Source organism: Monodelphis domestica, chromosome 5, assembly GCF_027887165.1.
Source record: "Monodelphis domestica isolate mMonDom1 chromosome 5, mMonDom1.pri, whole genome shotgun sequence".
Taxonomy (NCBI): Eukaryota; Metazoa; Chordata; class Mammalia; order Didelphimorphia; family Didelphidae; genus Monodelphis; species Monodelphis domestica.
The window spans coordinates 263,505,707-263,523,567 of record NC_077231.1 but is presented as its reverse complement, the minus strand read 5'-3'; the positions used below and the strand labels follow the sequence as shown (position 1 = coordinate 263,523,567).

Below are 17,861 nucleotides of genomic sequence, written 5' to 3'. Positions count from 1 at the left end.
CACCAAAAATGCAATAGTGTACCTATCTTTATATATCCCTTCCAATACTCTCTGTTCTCTCATCATTTTTACCCATTTGCTGGGCGTGAGGTGGTACCTCAGTGTTGTTTTAATGTGCATTTCTCTCATTAATGATTTGGATCATTCTTTCATATGGTTGTTAACAATTTATAAATTCTTTAAAGAAATGTTTGCTCATTGTTATATCACTTATCTTTTGGGGAATGGAGAATGGCTTTTTGTCTTCTAGACATTCCAAAAACATGTTTGCGCAATTTCATATATTAGTTGTCTATATATCTTGGACATCAAATCCTTATTAGGAAAATCTGACACAAAGATTTTCCCCAGGTGACTTTTCTTATCCTAGATTCATTAATTTTGTTTGTGATAAAAGGCTGTTAAATTTCATGTCCTCCAAATTATCTATTTTATATTTTGCAATTTGCCTCTCTTTTCATTTGGTTAAGAATTAGTTCTCTACCTATGACTATGAAATGCATATAATCTGTTTCTCTTCTACTTTTTAATGGGATTCTTTAATCATAACCACTTTGAATGTGTTGTGGAATACAATATAAGATCTTGGTTAAGTCTAATTTTTGTCAGGATGCTGTCTAGTTTTCCCAGCAGTTCTTACCAAGTAAGGAGTTTCTTCATAGGTAATTTATGTTTTCAGGTTTATCAAGTAGTAGATTATTTTTTCCTACTGTTTTTTGTCTAGTATGTTCCATTGATCTCATGTATTTTTTTAAACCAATACCAAATGGTTTTGATTTCTAATCAAATAGATGATTTGACTTCTGACATTTACTAGCTATGTGACCCTGGGCTAGTCATTTAACTTGTTTACCTTGATTAAGAGGAGAAAGAAATAGCAAACCACTCCAATAACTTTGTCAAGTAAACTCCATGATAGTATGGTCCTGAAGTTAGTTACAAAGAAGAGTTGGGCATGACTGAATAACTTATAATTAAGGTATCATTTCCAAATTTTAAAAATTCTTTGAAATTCTAGACAGGGATTGTTAGCCTGGGGTTTGTGAACTTGTTTTTTTTTTAATATTTTGATAAATGTATTTCAATATAATTGTTTCCTTTGTGATCCTATGTATTTTGTTTTATGCATTTAAAAACATTCTGTATGGAGTACCATAGGCCCCACTAGACTGATAAAAGGGTCCATGACACAAAAGGATAGTTGTATAAAAACTTTAATTTCTCCAAAAGAATGCTATTGTACCTAGCTCTCTAAAGTATTCTTTTTGGTAGTTAGATATAACAGCAAAACTGTAAATTAATTTTGCTATTATAGTAATTTTAATTACTTCTTTAAGGAGAATTTTAGAATTGATTCCTAAATTCCATGTTGACAAAGCTATACAAATATTGAGCATGCCTTGGTAGGCTGTCTCCCAAATATTATATCATTTAAAAATTGAGTGGGGCTTCCATTTCTATTATTGTCTACCATATTTTGTTACTATTATGTAAAAATCCTTTGGTTTTTGTGGATTTATTTTATGGCCTGAAATTCTGTAATTTACATTCTCATTTAATTCTTTGCTAATTCTTTTCATTCTAATTTCTTTGCTAGGATTTTCTAAATAAACCACCTGATAGACATTTCCAACTCTTTGAAGACTATGATGTTCTATATAGCCATACAATAACATTGGAAGGAAAATAGCATTAAAAATATGAGACTTACCAGAAGTTTGAAGCCATTAAAAGAGCTTTGCAATTTCCTGGAGACAATTCATACTGTTCATCTATTCCTTTTAATTTCTGAGCCCAATTTATTCTCCACTTGTCCTGTTTTATCCCCAACAGATATATCAATAAATAAGTTCTATAGTTTTGTTCAACCAGGTCATAATATAGGTTAAACATGTTCTTAATTGGCTTAGTCTTTCAGAGGCAGCCCAGGGGGCAAATTTTTTGAGTTCAAAAGTAGCTCTGAAACTTCAACTCTGAACAAATCACTTAACCCCTCTCAGCCTCAATTTCCTCATCTGCAAAATGGAGATAGTAATAGCACCTAACTCCTAGGGCTATTGTGAGAATTAAATGAGATAATATTTGTAAAGCATTTAGCACAGGACCTGGCACATAGTAAACATTATATAATGCTCCTTTTACGTAGTCAGGTCACATTTTTAAGTGGTTACAAATACCACTGGGCTCTGCAATGTTTCAAAGCTTGATATAACTTTATCATTGTAACCCATGAAACAAAGAAAAATACAAAATATATACAAAGTAATTGGCAGGGTACTAGCAGCTGAGAGGATCAAAAAAGGTATCCTTTGGGTGGAGATTTCTCTCCCCAGAGGCAGTAGGGAGAATAGTGCATTCCAGGAATCAGGGTCAGCCAGGAGCCAGTACAAAGGGTAGGAACAGAAAAGGAAAGAGCCATTAGTTTGCAACAGATATCTACTTGTTGTTCTAGGGAGAGGGAAAGAGAGAGAGGGAGAAAGAGGGAGGGAGAGGGGGAGAGAGAGAGAGAGAGAGAGAGAGAGAGAGAGAGAGGAATGCACTCCATACTTAACTCTATTTCTGAGACCCCCTTCCTGCATCATTGACCAATTTGAAATGAATGTCCCAGACACTTCGAACTTATTTCTGTCCAAAATCGAATTTATCTTTTCCACAAATCCACTTCTCTTCTGAACTCCCCTCTCTCTCTGTTGAGGTCATCTACATCCTTCCAGTCATCCTGGCTTGCACCTTCACAGTCATTCAGAGTCACAAAGACTACAGTCTTGTAGGTAAAGCACTGGGCTATCCAGAAAGGTATAATATAGTCTCTGCCCTCAAGGCAGTCAAAGTCTTACAGGAAAGATAACACATTAAAAAGAAGCTGAAGGGGGCTGGAGATGAGGAAGAGGTTAACAGGCAAGCAGGCATAACGAAGTTCAGTAGTTGAGCTGAGAAATGATCTGAGGAAGTATTTCATATTGCAAACTAATGAATTTCTGGAGACAAAGTCCAGGATAGCAGTCCAGCAGGAAATGAGGAGTCTCCATTCCCATTCTTCCTCACCCTAGACTGAAGGATGCCCCTTGTTGCTATCTCCACAATTCCATCTAACGATACCCTTTTGTCTAGTCATAGTTATTTCCCTAGTTTGGAAATTCATAACTTCTCCTTGGGATATTGCAGTAGCCTCTTACCTGACCTCCCTGTCTCATTTCTTCCCTTTCCTTCACATAGATGCCAAAAAGGTTTGGCATATAGACCACTGGATCTGGATTCAGAACAAATCTAGCTAATGGTTACTAGATGTGTGACCCCAGGACAAGTCACTTCAACTTGTTTCCTCGACTGCAAAATGGGTATAATAATAACATCCACCTTGCAGTAGATAGAAGGTACTATATATGCTTATTCTCTCTGAGGATTGCTCTGCTCAATAAAGATTAGTGATTCCCAATTACTTATAGAATCAAATAAAAAATCTTTCATAACCTGACTTTATCCTACTCATCCAACCTTCTATCATTCCTTTTTTTGTACTTCTCAATTCAAACTAGTCATGCTGTTTCTCACACATGATTACACTGTCCATTAAACAGTCCATCATTAGAAGGTACTCCCTTGTCACTTCCAGTTCTTTTCATCTCTAGTTTTCTTCAATGTTCAGCTCAAAGAATACCTCCTACCTGGGGCTTGATTCCTACAACTTCTGGTGTCTTCCACCTAAATTATCTTGTATTTATTTTTTGTCTACTTTGCATATATGTGTTGCTTCTCATTTATAGTAAGAACACAATCTCCTTAAGGACAAAGACAGTTTCAATTTTGTCTTCCTATTCCTAGAATCCCTAAATGCTGGAAACATAACAGGAAACTGACAAATACTTAAATGATTGCTTTATATACCACTCCTTTGAAAGTTCAGTTCAGGTGCCCTCCCCTATGGAGTTTCTTTCTTGATCCCTTCCTCAACTTATCTTGAATTTACCTATCTGTTTCTATCAAGTTCATCTCTAAAATGAAAGGACTAGACAAGTGACCTCCAAAGTCTCTCCAGCTCCAAATTTATGATCCTCTGATTCTGTTCTATCATGCCAGTGGAATGTAAATTCCTTGAGGGAAGAAATTAGTTGTATTATTTTTGTAGCTCTGGCACCTAACACAATCCCTGGAATAGAGTTAGACACTTAAATGCTTGTTGAATTAAATATATTAAAAGTCTTTTAAAGTTTAATTAGCTGCAAGTGTTAGGTTTGCCTTTTGTTTTTGTTTGAAATTAATAACAATAAGTAATATTTACATAACACTTTAAAGTTTGCAAAATGTTTTACAAATATTTTCTTATTTAATCTTTGAAACAATATTGAAAAAGTAGGTACTTTTATCCCCATTTCATAGATAAAGAAATTGAGGTAGCGGGTTAAATTACTTGTGTATTATTTAAGGCCTCAAGTCTTCCTTACTCCACATCTCTAAACAATGCACCAACTAACTGCCCAAGTTCATGATTACTTAAAACATTTTAAAGATAATAAGGAATAAATTGCTTAGGGTTTTTCTCCTTTGTCTTATATGTTCTTCCCATTTAAACTGTGGGAGTAAAAACACCGATGAAAAGCAACTGCTTGACTACAGGGTTGGAGGAGATAAGACTGAGGAGAGACTCTAAATGAACACTATAATGCAAATTCCAACAACAGGGAAATGGGTTCGAGTCAAGAACACATGTGATAACCAGTGGAATCATGCGTCGGCTATGGGAGAGGGAAAGGGGGGGAGGGGAGGAAAAGAAAATGATCTTTGTTTCCAGTGAATAATGTATGAAAACGACCAAATAAAATAATGTTAAAAAAATCATAAAAAAAAAGTAAATGGAATAAGCATCAGGGGTAGAAGGAATAGAAAGAAAAGTAACTGAAAAGTTAGCCTTTCTATAAGTCTTCTTTCCTAAATTGTTGTCTCAATCTTTTGTTCTTTCCAAATACTCATGCCCACATACTCAGATTAGAGTATAAATTCATTTTCTATTCTCAACATACAAGATTTCATAGTCTCATTTTAAATTAGTAACCTGAAAATTCAAGATCTTAAAAAATCAAAATCAAAGATAAAAGGAAAAACTCTCAATACTGTAAAACACATTTAAAAATTTTTAAATATTGACACTTTTATCATAGACTTTTAAATAGAATAGCATTTACTACAATTTCACAGAAATGGTAAATATATCATTTTCATAAACTCAGAATAATTTCTCAGCATAGAGAACAGCATAAGTTGCCAGTACTAGCACAGGAGTCTATATCATACTGTAAACAAGGGGAATGCCTTCAAACTATATATTGAAGTATAATTTTAAATCTACAAATTAGAAACCTTTCAAAAGAATCACTAATTAAATAAAATATTATTTAATATTTTATTATATATTATTATATTACAATACATAATAATATTAATAATATTGTTATATGATAATATATTATTAATAATAATAATAATAATAAAATAAGTAATAGCTATCATTGTTTTTTTAACCCATACCTTCCGTCTTAGAATCAATACTGTGTATTGTCTGAGTGTCGGAGGCTAGATTTGAACCCTGGACCTCCCATCTCTGGGCCTGGCTCTCAATCCACTGAGCCACCCAGCTGCCCTCTATCATTATTTTTCTTAAATCATCTCCTAAAATATTTTACCATTAAATGCTGTTTTTACCCAATCTCTATTACTTTTCCTCATAATGACAAAAGCCAAAATCTGAAGATAAAATTCAGGTCACATGTCCACACAAAATTTCCTAGAAAACATCAATGTACTAATGTAAGTTAGTATTCTTTTTTTTTTAACATATGAAGAAAAAAGGTTATCAAATCTTTTCTGCTTTCTTTACTTTAGCATCTGACATAAGGGTAGCAGAACTGAAGAAAATGACAATGATACCTAGGCTATTTTCTTCCAATATCTATTTTGTTCTAAAGAAAAAGGTTTTTCACATGCTAAAATATTCAAGATATCTGACTTCCTCACCCTTTTAGAAAGAGCTAATGTTTTGCCTCTATCAAATCTTCATATTCCTCTCCTTTGAGAGGTTACATTTATATTTTCTGTGATATGTCAATAGTTATTGCACATCAGCAAATAATCAAATGGAATTTAAGGAGTTTCTTGTTTTAAGTTTAGAAATTGATATATGCATTATGATGAGATTCTCCCTATACACAAAGTAAGGAAGATTATACAATTTAAGTTCAAGAGAGATTAGTATTTGGAAACTTACAGATGAAAATAATAAAACATAAATTCAATGCTATTAAAGGCTGAATTCACATTCTATACCAAGTAATTGTTGTATATTGTCATGGATAGTTGATATAAGAAACCAGAACAACAATTTACTAACGCATTTCATAAAGTTAAGAACTGAAGGGACTTACAAAAATCGAACTCTCTCAGTATATTAAGTGAGAAAAATGAGGTCTAAATAAGAATTGAGTTACTCAAATTGAGATTTTCCCTTTTTGTGAAGCATAAAACTAACACTACAATTCAGTGTCTAGTAATCAAAAAAGCTTTGTTCTTTCTTTTCTGTCTAAAGATTTGTTCCCTAAGCAAGGTATTCCTAGATTTTTCTGTGCACATTTATTAACTGTTCACCTAAACCTGAGAAAATTAGAAACAGGGGCTATAAGCAAGAATGTAGTTTAGCATTTACCTCACCCTGAGCAGACATCCCAGGGAGATGTTCTTACATGGTACCTAGTCCCCATATCTCAACCCTCAGCTTTGGATAATAGCTTTTTTTTTTCCAAATTAGCTGAGTTCAGGAGATGGAAGACATTTGCTACTGTTGCTGTGTTTACATATGCACAAATGATAGGCCTTTACTTCTAATCATTCCTGTATTTCTAATCTAGCATATAAGTGCAAGCTTTCAGTTTTTTCCCCCAAAGATGGGTTTGTAGTTTAATATTTCATATTTATACATTACACTTTAGTTTTCATGCACAACACACTAGTTTTCATTTTAACAAAATTAAGAATTATAGTAAATAATTTAATAATACCTTTTAGTATACTTGAAGGGATTTTTGTTTGTAACCTGAGGAGATTGAGAGACAATATTTATGCAATATCACATAAAAAAACCCTATAATTTTAGAATAATTTATGACTTTTATTTTGACTAGGTTTTAAGTAAATCTGCCAAAAGAAGTAACAATTTCTCACATTTTTACTCTTCAGGAACAAAATGTTCAAATTTTTTTCTCAGAATTGCTTAAAATATTTTAAGTTATATACACATGTATATAAGTACAATTATCATACTATTAAGCAATCTATCTAGAATAGCCTGATAATCTGTTTAGCACAAAAATTTTTCCAGTGGTTCAAGAGTACTATATTAATATATAGTTTATATGGTCCATATAGTTATTTGTTAATACAAATATGCCACACTATTTCATATGTGTATTCATTAATTTAAATATACTATACTGTTTCATCTACCTACTTAAATTAATAATACAGTGCTCTAGAACCACTTTGGAGAAATTTTTGTAATTCATGAAGTAAATAACATACATATACATATACAATGTACTCAGCAAAACATGCTAGTAAGCTCCTCATTCTAATCTTTTCAGGTTATTAACTAACCTTGAAATAAAGTTTTATAATTACATGGTTGAAAAAATACATCTACCTTCCTGTATTAATGGCCATGGAATTCAAAGGACTTTTAACACCTGTGTTACAGAAGAAACTCACAGGAAAAAAAATCAATACAGGTTTTTAAAAAATAGGTTTCTTGCTTTTTGTTCTTTTAGATCGAAGTCATCCATTCAATACCTTCCAGAGATGCACTGATGACTTTAAGTGAAAATATCAGTGTAGCTCCAAGTGAAATACTTATTCACAAACATTACTATTCTTGCTTATACAAAAGCCTTATTTTCAAAAGAATTATTTCTCAGTCATACATGATTAAGCATGATTGGCAGTTAAGAAGTAGGACCACATTGATGGTTTAAGTTTGTATTGAGCAGAGACCATTTTTACAGTGGTCTGGTGAAAAACTAAAGGATTTTGGATGGGCAACAATTGTGTTACCAAGATTTTCATGTGTAACTGTGTACAGCATGCAAATATATGTTATCAGGCCAACAAATATTTTACCTATCTCAAAGAATTGGATATATGTTTATACACACACATACATACATATATATATATATGTTTGTGTTTATCTGGAAGATAAAATCAAATAGCACATCTAAAGCACTTTGCAAACCTTTCACCATCCTATAAACACTATTATAAAAGTTAAGTTTATATTTATATCTATCTCAAAGAAAATTGTGTAATGCCCTTTGGAAGTTTTAAAGTGCCACATCAGTGTTAGCTATTATAAAAGATATTTATGTATTTACATCTATTGCAAAGATAGAATTAATTAATATATATAAGAAACCTTGTAAGTTACATAAACATTAGCTATTATAAAAGATATTTATATCTGTTCCAAAGGTAATTATAGATTTAAGGGATATATCTAAAGAGCTTTACATTGCTATATTTAGTTATTTATACCATTTATTTATACTACTTATATATTTATATCTATCCCAGAGAATTATAGAATTAAATATGTGTAAAAAACTGTTTATATATTTACATATCTATAATTTATGCTATGTATTTGTTTATACTATTTATGAAGTTACTATTACACTTATTCCAAAGAAAATTACATAATTAAATTATAAATGTAAAGAGCTTTACATTCACATATTTACTTACACTTATAAAATTTATACTATTTATGTATTTACATCTATATCAAAGATAACTAAGAATTAAATATCTGTAAAAAGCTCTACCTTTATAAATTTACCATATATCTATGATTTATTTAATTATATTATTTACTTATGTATTTATACTATTCATAATTATTAATTACTACTATCCCAAATTATAGAATTAAAGTATATATAGAGCTTTTATATTGACAGTAATATTTTATATAATTTACCTAACTGATTTACATAACATATATTTAAATTTATCCCAAAGACAATTATAGAATGAAATATCTGTAAAAATCTTTACATTTATATACTTACTACTTATATATTATTTATATTTATAATTTAATTATACTATTTACTTATGTTTATACTATTTATAAACTTGTCTTTTACATCTATCCCAAAAATCATGATAGAATTAAATTATATAGCTTTATGTTGATATATATTATTCATACAATTTACATTTATCCCAGACGATTACAGAATTTTGTGTTATTGAATTAAATACTGTAAAAAAGCTTTACATTTAGTTACTATTTATATTTCTATGACTTATTTAATTATACCGTTTACTTATGTGTTTATACTGTGGACTTTGCTGTTTACCTATCCCAAAGATAATTAGAGAATTATATCATTTCTGTAAAGGTCTTTGCAGGCTGCATTAATGGTAAGACCTTTTTATATATTGACATCTATCCCAAAGATAGAAATGAATATCGGATGTATACATATATCGCTCTAATCTTACAAGGGCTATCTTGTCACATATATATATTTAAAATGTATCATTTTTACATTTTTATCGAGAAAAAACACATCGAAGCCCAGCGGCGGACAAGAGGTCTTCTCCGATGTCCCATATCCCGCTGCGCCTGGGTAGTGACAGCGGCCTGGCCGCCTAGAGGGCTCGCGGAACTCTAATGGAGGCTCCCGAGCCCCGCCCCTTGACCCCGCCCCACGCTCGGCCCGGGCACGTGGCCGCGTTTCCTCCCTCTGCCTACCCCCTCCCTCGCTGTGGCTGCTCAGAGCCACCCCTCCCCCACGCCTTCTCCCCGGTCCTTCGCGAGGCCCAAGGCAGGGGCATGTGGGGCTACGAAAGACAGAGAATGAGGAAAAGAAAAAAAGAGACCGGGCCAGAGGGAAACGAATGGGGCGTGGGGGCACTGACGTCTCCTGAACTCCGTTTCATCCTCCAGGCCGGCCCCTCCCAGATTCGGCTTCGGTCTCGGTCTCTGCCTCGGCCTCGCCACCTTCTCAGGAGCGGAAGGCGCTGGGGGAGGGGGTGGGGTCGGGCTGCCGCCGGAAATGGAGGAGTCACCGCCTGTTTTTGCTGCGAAGGGGGTGGGCGCGGTGTCCTCACCTTCCCCCATACTCCTCTCGTCTCCCAACTCGCATCTGCGTATCTTTCCTTGCTGGAACCTGCCAAGCCTTCCCCTTCCCTTTTCCTCTCTACTAGAACGTCTTGGACAAGAAATGCTCTACAAAATTTCAAAAGAGAACCGTCCCTGGGTGGGCTCGAACCACCAACCTTTCGGTTAACAGCCGAACGCGCTAACCGATTGCGCCACAGAGACCGTCTTGCAGATTAGTGCCCAGGCGTACACCCTATGAATAGCTCTAACTGATGGGTGGCTGGGGCTCAGGCTCTGCTCAGTGTTGTTCTCTTCCTTTGGAGCTTCAGCTTCTGGAACACCCCTAGACGGGAGCTACCTCTCTTCAAATCCTCAGCTTTCCTCCCCATGCTAGGAACTCTTTTCTTCCTGCAGAGTGCAAAAGGTGGAGATGCCATAAGATCGACTTGTGGATGTTTGCATGGAGAGAGAGAAAAAATTCCTTGATTTTTTACGTCTCTTTACGGAATGTAGGAGTAATTGTTGGAAATTGAGAATAATGGAAATAAATCATTTATATGGAAATAAACGATAAAACTCAAAGTTTGAGACAGGCTCTTCCCCCACCCATCCTCTATTTCCCGGACTACTCCTTCAATACTTTCAGTTAGCTTTTACAGAAGCTCTCGGAAAGTGAAGTTGGTGCAGTGTTCCCAAAGGATAGCTGAAATGTATTAAATGTCAACACTGCCAAATAGCATTAAGTACCTATGGCCATGTTGCTTTAAAAAAAAAAAATCTCGCAAATATTTGTCACACTTCCGTCCTTTGTTCTTTAAAAAAGAACACCAGGAAAAAATATTGTAACATTCCTTAATCTCTGTGTACTATGGAATCCACCATAAAATCTAAAATCTGCCCTTGATTCTCCCTCAAGTAAACTAAATTTGAACCACACCAGTTATAGAAAACACACCCCTCACCGGGTATTTACCATTAGAAGGCTTGGGGAGAAGGGAGAGAAGACTAGCTATGGGAAGGAAGAGTGTATGATTTATGGTTAACATTTTCACTTCTATTTTAAAGAAAATTCTGAGCACAGAAATATTGGAGATTGTATATATTTACAAATACTACTATATGGAATTTCATATATACATATGTAGCTATGTATACATGTAGTATATATATCCTTAATTTTTTAAAAAAGCTAATGCTTTTAATTATTCTCCAAAACTCCAACTTCCCCTTTTCTTATGTTCCCCTTTCCACGCGCAATGCAAGATAGCACAGTTTTTGTTATCAACGGTAAATTAACATTTCCTTCTTAAGTCCTTCACAATTATAGAATCACTCTTAAATATGCCTCTGCCTAGAAAATGGAATCAGTTATCACCATGCTGAATTTAATGAAGTAAACACCAGGAGACCTCGTCCAAGGTTAAACAGCAAGTGAGAAATAGGAGTTTCTGTTTCAGAATCGGAAAGTTTAAAAGACTTTCTTTGGAACCAATTAGTATTTCTGGAATGAGTTTGGATGTTGAGCAGCTTCCTATTCCATTTCCCACCAACTTTAAACTGAACCTTAGAAGAGTTTGAATATGAAAAAAAAAAAAAACATACCAGGAAGACCTTATTTTAGATCGCAGCACAGATTGTCTTTCATTTACCTAAACTATTTTTATATTTTTACATTTTAGCAACCTTCCTGTTGAGAATTAGAACTACCAAGAAATTACTTTTCTATTCCAAAAATGTTGTGTTCTAATGTCCTTAAATTGGAAAAATCTGCACATCAGTGGAATCTTCATGAAATACTGACTTTCTTGTTTGAAATATAATTAGGAGCAATTCTGGCCACATCTATTTGGATCTTTATCATTAAATTAACTCATTTGGCTAATTAGAATAACAAATAACAGGAGAGGGTAAGGAGCATGGTTAAAGTAGTTCTTAACAAAATGGGCAATAGATTCAAAAAATTTAGCTTCTCTCACACAAAGACTAGCAGTGAGTAGAAGTGGAATAGTTCCAGCTAACAGTAGGAAAATCAATTTATTGAATACTGAGAATGTGTCTTTGTAAGTAACCTTACAACTGTTTCCTTTACAAATTAGCTTCAAAGACTGATTTGTAATTTTGTATACTTTTTCGTATACAAGTAGATAAGGAACCTCAGTGTAATTTTTTAAATTTCTCTTTCTGTTGGAAAGTACTACAGGAAGGCATCCATTTTTCATGATATAAAATCTGAGATTGAGAACAGAGAAAGAGAAAAATTATATTGCTATAGTATATTGAATGGCATTTTATTGTAAAAAAGAAAAATGTTTAAAAAATGAGAGGGCAGTGTATATTTTCCTAATAACCTACCTTTAGAATCTCTTAGTTTTGATTATATTCGTTTTCTAAATAAGACTATCATATTGAGATATTATATCAATTTTTGCAAATTTTTATTCTTCCTTAACATCCTGATCCCGGAGGATGGGCTATGAAAACAAGTTCAATTTAACTTTATTAATGCCTATATCTTTAGAATGTTGTATCTGGACATGAAGAAGGCTAGGCAATTTTCATTTTTGTGTGCATTTGCAATCACACATAATTGAACTACAAACTTACCTTTTCCAAGAATGTGGTTTGTCAAAGGGGCTGACCTGTGCAGATTAATGGGCCTATACATCTTACTTTCTTGGTGGAAGAAAAAAGAAAAGCTGTAATTGAAAGGACATCTGTGCAAATGGGATCCACCTGTCTTAACAGACAAGGCTTGCAAGACAGACTCAAACAGATTTATGGACCTTCCAGGTACCATGAATCCAGTGTTTTCAGATAATGGACCTCCAACCCTAAGATAACAGAACAAATCTTCACTGATCACAGGAATTTCATCAACACCACAATAAGTGATCTTAATTTGCCTACAACTTATTTTTAACAGATCTTTGCTTGTTGTGCTAGAGCATGAGTGCTATTGGCTGGGATGATGGAAAATCCAGTAGATTGGATTAGTTGTAGAAAGAGGTGGAAGAATTTGTCAACAAGAACAATATTGGAAGCAATTTTAAACAAGATGTGCGCAAAAGTAAATGGTTTATCCTACTATCAATTTTTAAGGCCATGGTAAGACTATTTTAAAACACACTTTCTGAAAAGTGAATTAATCCTTTCAGTCAATATATTTCTTTAAAAAAAGCCATCTTACTAAAATTGTCATCCTAAAATAGCTTTATAGTGAAGTACTTGACATAATCATCAAATTTAGAAGTCAGGGGGAATAACATGGTACTAAAGAGAAGATGGGGAATAATCTTTATTTATTGATTATTTAGTCTATATCTAATTGATATGTCCCTCAGAGAATTTTGGTCTAAATAATCTGTCCATGCATGTCTTGTGAAAAGTGTCTCTTTCATCTGAATTATCAGGAAGCTTGTCTCAATTTCCTTTTGGATTTGTAAATGCAGGTTAAGGAATGTAAAGATAAGATGAACATTTCAATCCTCTTATAGACAGTATGCTTATGGTAGTCATTCAAAAATTTACTTGAGTATTATAATCTTTCATGAGCCCCAATTTGAACATGGAAAGCATCCACAAATATCTTCGTTTTTATTTCATAAGATCTATAGAATTTCCATTTTACCTGTTCCTTTTCTGTTAGAAATTATAATTCCCAATCAGTTTCAATAATTTGAACTTCTACCATCTATTATCAGTTCTAGAGCAGGGCCACTTCTAAAGACCAAGCCATTTCATCTAGAACATGAAAAGTCATGCAAAATGTAAAATGTATTAATTTTGGATACACTGAATTAGTTGAATGCATTGGAAAATTTTCTCCTGTAGGACCATATGGTCATCATAGCACATTCTCATAATTCCACATGTTCAGGATGTAACTACATCATACCATGATTTGTAAGGAAACCAGAAATTTTGGTATCAAATGGTTGTTTCATGCCCATCTACACAATAGCACATGAAAACAAGTCTTGGTTTACTCCATCTATACACTGAAACTGGTGAAAACATTGAGAAATCAGCAGTTTTACTTCTTTCTGAAGCTTCCTTTTAAAATAAACAATGAAAAAAAAAAACAGAGCAGATAGCCCCTGTCAGGTTGCCTCAAAAGAAGGGAAAAAAAGTTAAAATGGTGCCAAGAGAGGAATCTATTCTTCAGCTTTGGGTTGCCAATCCATCACTAAGTGATGGAACAATCAGTTGGTGAACTCAAAAGGAGAAATGGAAGCAAAGCTAGCCTAAAAGCTGAATTAAACCAATTCAATAGGCATGACAGATTCTAGTAGGGACCCATTGTGAATAACTCATGAAGAGCAACCTAGCTGATCAAAGGGTGGCATCTCAACACCATGGACCCTTCCTCTGTCAATTAGGTGCTTCCCTTAGAAAATAGTCTAACAATGTTACTCCCCTTCTCAAGACCCTTTGGTGCCCTAAGGATAAAATATTTTCCTCTGCCTAGCATTTAAAACTCTTTACGATCTGGATCCAGCCTATCTGCTAGACTTATTTGATATATTTGCTTCCCCTTTTCAAGCTCTACTTTCTGACCTACTTGCTCTTCCCATTACATGACATTCCATCTCCCTTCTCTATGCCTTTCATAGACTGCCCTCAATGTCTGGAATGCTTTCCCTCTTCACCTCTGCCTCCTCAAAACCCTGGCTTTCTCTGAAAAACAGCTCAGAAACTACCTCCTAGAAGAAGTCTATTCTAATTCAACCACTTATTTGTACTCCACCCACATAGAAATTCCTTTGTAGTCATTCTGTACATATTTTGTATCTGCTTATCTGTGTTCAAGTCTCTGTCCTGCCTCTAGCCATGGAATGCTAGCTTCTCTGTGAAGGAAGAGACTGATGTATTTTTGTCTTTGTAACACCGAAGTCTGACTTGAGTTCTTCCGTGTCTACCAGAGAACATGCTTAATAAATGCTTATTATTTGACTTGCATTGCATTGCATCAAACTGAGAGGGGAGGCCTGGTTTGTAGCTGTCACCTTGATTCCTACTCCACAGATTTCATAAATTTCAAGTGAAGAGGAGAGCATGACTGCCTCCTTCCTTTCGATTCTCAGGCGGTTGCTCTCTTAACCTCCCCACCCCCAAGAACTTCACTGTCCACATCACTCTTCTAGTTCCACTTCCCACTTCTACACCCTCTGGGTTTTTTGAGAAGTCAAAAGTATTTCCTCTGACTAAAAGGCTGGGAATTGAATTGGTGACACAAATAAAAAAGCCACCAAAATGATCCATGGTTATCCATATAGGTAGCATGCTTTAATCTGATGTCATGTATTTAATAATCAGACCTTACTAAATACTAAATATGACCTGGGACAATTCTGAAGGACTTCTAACAAAGAATGCTATCTATGTCCAAAGAAAGAACTATTGGAGTCAGATGCAGATCAAAGCATACTCTCATGTTAGTTTATTTAATAGTTTTATACTGGGGTTTTGGTTTTATATGAGTATTCTCTTATAACAGTGACCAATATGGAAGTATGTTTTGAATGATAATACATGTATAACCCAGATCAAATTGCTTACCATCTCTGAGAGGAAGGAGGGTGGGAGACAATTTGGATCTTATAATTTCAGAAAATGTATGTTAAAAATTTTTATAACTGTAATTGGGAAAATAAAATACCTTTAAATTTAAAAAAGAATGCAAAACAAAATAAATAAATAAATACTTATCATGAGCCATGAACTGTGCTAGGTGTTGGAGACACAAAGACAAAAAATGAAGCAATCCTTGCCCTTAATAAGCTTATATACTACCTCTTACAAACACATATGCTACTTTCCTGATCATCCCATTTGCTAGTGTCTTCCCTCCTAAATTGTCTTTTAAAAAAATATCTATTCTGTGTTACTTATATGTATATATGTTTCTTCCCTTTCAGAATATTAAATTCATTGTTTTTTGTCTTTGAATCCCCAATTCTGTGCATCCACAGCATGGGTCAAAACACTTAACAGATACTGATTGATTAATTGATGTACTTTATTAGGGGAATGCAAACTCACAGTGTTACTCCTAGAATTGAAGTAGCAACCACTCTCTGTAGTCCCAGGCCTCAAATTCAAGTTAATAGGAAAGGGTTGACTAAGAATAAAGGGAAGGAAGGGAGAAGAAGGAGATACAGGGAGGGAGGAAGAAAACAAACAACTGAGGGAACGAAAAAAGGAAGGAAATAAAATAATAACAATTCTAAGCAAAGAGAGATAGCAGAAAGGAGGAAGGGAAGAAGGAAAGAAATGTAAATGTTATAACTATTTTCTTTGCAAAACAATTCACAATAGGATGATTTAAATAATATTTTTCTCTATTACACTTAAAGTTTGGCTTAAGTGACTACTTAATATGCATTGTTCACAAGGCTCCAGGGATACCAAGATAGGTGAGACATGGACTCAGCTCTCAAGGAGTTAACACCCTAATGGAGGCAGAGCAAGTCCCCCAAAATTCATTGTATGTGGAAGAATGAGATTAATGCACAGAAGAACTCCAGAGAAAATACTGTGATAAATCTGAAGAGAGTTGAGTTTCATTTGAGGGTTGAGTTAGGGAGATTTTCATGTAGAAGGTTCCATACAAGTTGGATAAGTCCTAAAAGGAGTCTGTGAGGAGGTGAGTAGAGGATTAAAGTAACAAGAGAAAAAAAAATCAACTTAGTTTTTTTTCCTAGAAATTAAAAAAATGATTGATTGATTTATCAAGAGGGGAAATCATCATAGATGATAACACTTAGAATTAGGCTGTCATGGTCCTGGATTCAAGTCTGGTCTCATAGGTTTCCTAATTGTGTGATCCTGGGCAAGTCACTTCATTCCCATTGCCTAGCCCTTACTGCTCTTCTGCTTTGGAACCAATGTGCAGTATGGATTCCAAGATGGAATACAAGGGTTAAAAAAAAATTAATCTTTTACAAAATAACTACTTTAGACCATTTGTGTTTCTTTTAAAATCCTTCCCCTCAATTTCATTTTTAATAGAATTTATTTCCAGGTATTCCAGCCCTTTCCTCCCCTCTCCATCCCACAGAATATGTAATCATGTTTCTCTTTATCAGTTCATTTTCCAGAAGTGACTATTCATAAGTTATTCTATGAATATTAATTCTGTAGCTACATGTAATTCTCTCTTGGACTTACAACTTTTTAACATATCTCATATACATTAGAATTCATTTAGTTATATGTAGGGCCTCTACTTAAATGTCAGATCAAGATGAATAATTCTATTTTATTAGTCATATTAATGGTAATGATTGATGATTATAAAGTGAAATTTTAAAGCATTTGTTTGTATGGTCACTGTAAGAGGTGAATGTGTGCTTCAGTATGAAAAGTATAATAGATTTCAAGATTTGGGGTCAGATGTGACTAAGGGAAAGAACAGGAAGGGGGGGAAAGCATTAGAAAAAGGATATGGAGATGTAAAAGAATATTCTTGTCCATGACACGGTGTTTAGTGGTTTCAAAGACATCATCTCACAAGGAAACTGTTCTAAAATGTGTCTTAAAGACAGATGACATTGACAATTTTGTTAAGTGCTCTCAGCCAACTTTTTTTCAGCAGCCCAAAACAACTTAAATTAAATAATAAACAGGAATTATGGTGTGAAAAAGGAATGATGTAAGGACAAGTGCAGATGGAATTATGATTTTGAGAAAGTGTTCAAAAGGACAG

The 17,861-nt window shown here is 34.1% G+C and overlaps 1 long non-coding RNA gene and 1 other non-coding gene across 4 annotated transcripts in view; both read right to left on the bottom strand.

The window, feature by feature from the left end:
* The window catches only part of LOC130454642 (uncharacterized), a 64,684-nt gene extending 54,932 nt beyond the window's left edge, over positions 1-9,752 (bottom strand). The window contains exons 1-2 of one of the 3 annotated variants that reach the window (XR_008912429.1): positions 9,597-9,731; positions 7,047-7,081 (exon numbers count right to left, since the gene is read on the bottom strand). This is a non-coding gene — a long non-coding RNA (uncharacterized LOC130454642). Of the gene's footprint in view, positions 1-1,711; positions 5,336-7,046; positions 7,082-9,596 lie in introns of those variants that run through there. The other 2 variants (XR_008912428.1, XR_008912430.1) reach the window with 2 other exon arrangements.
* A 549-nt stretch (positions 9,753-10,301) lies between these two features.
* On the bottom strand, positions 10,302-10,375 carry TRNAN-GUU (transfer RNA asparagine (anticodon GUU)). Its single transcript has one exon. It is a non-coding gene; the product is annotated as a tRNA-Asn (tRNA).
* Positions 10,376-17,861: the final 7,486 nt, after the last annotated feature.